The sequence below is a fragment of the Callospermophilus lateralis genome, chromosome X (assembly GCF_048772815.1).
Source record: "Callospermophilus lateralis isolate mCalLat2 chromosome X, mCalLat2.hap1, whole genome shotgun sequence".
Lineage (NCBI taxonomy): Eukaryota > Metazoa > Chordata > Mammalia > Rodentia > Sciuridae > Callospermophilus > Callospermophilus lateralis.
The window spans coordinates 52,328,254-52,331,621 of record NC_135325.1 but is presented as its reverse complement, the minus strand read 5'-3'; positions in this window follow the sequence as shown (position 1 = coordinate 52,331,621).

Genomic DNA, 3,368 nt, shown 5'->3' with positions numbered 1-3,368 from the left:
TTAATTTTTAAGTCTTGATCTTAAACATCCAGCAAGTCAGTCTCACTAATAAGAATACTGGGCTTTAATGTCTATAACCTTACAGTCATTTTTTTTAATTTAATTTTTTTTATTTTTTTTTATTATTAGTTTTTCAAAACATTACAAAGCTCTTGACATATCATATTTCATACATTTGATTCAAGCGGATTATGAACTCCCATTTTTACCCCTTATACATATTGCAGAATCACATCGGTTACACATCCACTTTTTTACATATTGCCATACTAGTGTATGTTGTATTCTGCTACCTTTCCTATCCTCTACTATCCCCCCTCCGCTCCCCTCCCCTCCCCTCCCATCTTCTCTCTCTACCCCATTTACTGTAATTCAACCTTACAGTCATTTACCCCTTTCTATTAATTGGGGTCTATACTATCCTATCTGTACTATAGGTTATGGCTTATTATCTTAAATTAACCCAGGTTGTGTGTTCTTGAAGCAATACCTCTGTAAAACATTAACAGGCAACATTTAAACAGTTTATAAGGAAAACACAAAATAAAATCAATAAGTAAACCATATTTAGTTTGTGTAATAACTATTTTTAATTTTGGCTGAGTTATATATTATATGCCCTGTTTGAGATCCTAGTAATCTTAACAACAAAAATCAATACTTTGAACACAACTTTAAATGAACTGAAGTCTGGTCTACTTTGGAGTCATTCTGACACGTAGTAAGGTGGGAGGCAGAGATTTATCTCAGGTAAGGCTGGGCTTTTTATAAATCTTAGGTAAAGTGTTCTAGTTTAAAATTGATCATTGTTTTTTAAATAAAATTTTACAAAGTTTACATATATTGTTGCTTGAGTTCACATGAATATTAGCTAACATAATGTGATACTACATTTAAAACACGAATTAAAGAAAGGCTGAGAGTTTTTAATGTTGTGGAAAAGTGGCAAAATACTTTTGTGTTTTACAATATTAATGTTTATATAGATTAGGCTCCCATTAACTTAAAAATACACTTAAATTGAGCTGGTGTTGTAGCTCAGTGGTAGAGCACTCAACTCACCCACGCAAGATCCTGGGTTTGATCCTCAGCACCACATAAAAATAAATGAGTGAAATAAAGGTAATGTGTCCAACTACAATTAAAGAATAAATATTTTTTTAAAATACATTTAAATTGTACCCCAGTGTAAAAAGTAACATAAAACTTTATATCTTATTGACAACAGTTCCAGTTATAGAACATTAAATGATATAAATAAATCTCCAATAAAGTTTGTCATCCTTATAAGCCCCAAATTACTATACAATTTTATAGTTTGGAGAATACCAGCTTGATATAATGTTCTTTTAAATCTTCTACCTTAAAGGCTTATATACCTGGAAGATAAGTACACATTTAATATACAAAGAAGAGTAATAGTACCACAATTACATTGATGTTTTTATATTAATCAAGTTTAGCTCTTAAAGAAATAACATATAACAATATTTCAAATAACAGTTGTTGTTTAACCACAATTGTATAATTCTTAATTCCTTCAAGATTTCTTGCTCAAAAAATACAAAATAAACACAATATTATGGGTAAATTAATGTTTTAAGAAATCATTGTCCTTTTTACATATAGATTATTTGGTTTATATCAGTACATTAACATTTGATTTTAGGGAAAAAATCTTAAATAGCTTTGACTGATTGTTTCACATATACATATAACCAACTTATACAGACCTTCTTTATCACTTACTTAAACCCTCTTATTTAGTTCATCACACAGAGACTTTCTAATCCAGAAATGCTTTCTTTTTCTTTTATTAAATATGTTCTCCATACCTAGAACCTTCTAATCCCTCCTTCCCATCTGTTAACCCCCTTTTTTATTCACATTTTTAAATAATCCTTGTGAATTTCTGAATTTAGATAAATTTTTTCATTTTAATAAACAGAAATACTTTGTTATTTACAGTACTCTTAATTGGAACAGTTGAAACTTTTGGGCCTTTTTACATAGAAATCTTCTATAACCTTTGTATTATAGAATCACATCTGTCTACCATTTCATGAAAATACAATGTTCAAGTATAAGGAATTATACCTGTTGGGACTTTAAATTCTTATTAACCTTTTTTCAGTGATGATAAAGCAACTTTAACTCCTTTTTTTCCATTTACCAATTTATGAAAACATCAATAATGTTACCCAATGGAATCCAAGGAGTAAAGAGTACTTGATGCCATATTTAACAGCATGTTTTTAATATTTAGTTTTTAGTTGTAATTGGACACAATACCTTTATTTTATTTATGTATTTATTTTTATGTGGTGCTGAGGATCAAACCCAGGGACGCACATGTGCAAGGCGAGCGCTCTACTGCTGAGCCACATCCCCAGCCCCTATTTAACAGCATTTTAACCTTGTAAATTAATCAGATGTGTAACAAACACATTTATGAGTAATCCCATGTAAGATCTACTTTACTTATTTTTACTAAGATATCAGATAAATGTATTTAACAGTATTAACTATTTCTTCCTTGTTGAAGAAAAGTCCTAGAAACAATGAATATTAGACATTTTATAGACATCAACACTTTATTAGTTCTTCGACCACCTAGAGAGACTTGTGAGTTAAGTTTAATTTTAAACACACCTTTACTTTCATCTGTTTACCCAATTTAAATTGAACTGTTTTAAATCATGTGAATTAAAGGTATTTGGATTCATTTTTTTAAATTTTTGAGTGCTCATTTTCATCTGCCAATCTTGATATCATGTAGATGACATATGGACACACACACACCATACACTTATGGACAGACAACACAATACACAGTGTGCACACATACAAAAGTAAAGGCCTTGTAGCTTTTCACAAGTGAATCTCCATTGCAATATTACAGACGTTTAAAAACTTCATAGTTGAATAAAAATTAGGACTGATCAGAAAAAAAAAACACACATTAACCTAGGTGCATAGGATGGAAATCATGAGCTCAAAAAATATGGAATTTAAGAAAAAACAAGAGTCCTAGAAAAATGACCAGCCTGTAATTAGTAAAGTACCACACAATTTGTTTTTTGGTTTAGTCTAATATAAGTTAAGGTAAAAGACACTTTTACTTTTTTTTTTTCTGGTGCTCAGATCTGTCTCTTACTGAGTTTGTCTGCTTCTTCCATTTGCAATTCAATTTAAGTCCTGGTTGAGGTCTGGGAGGAGCTGGGAAAAACTGCTGTTCTGAGCAGAAACCTCATGCCTAAGGTGTTTTAACCCTTTTTTTATTTGGTAATCAGACAGGTTTGGATGAAAATTATGATACCTTAGTTTTTGAGAACAAAGCAATGTTAAGCTCATTAATGAGATAAGCT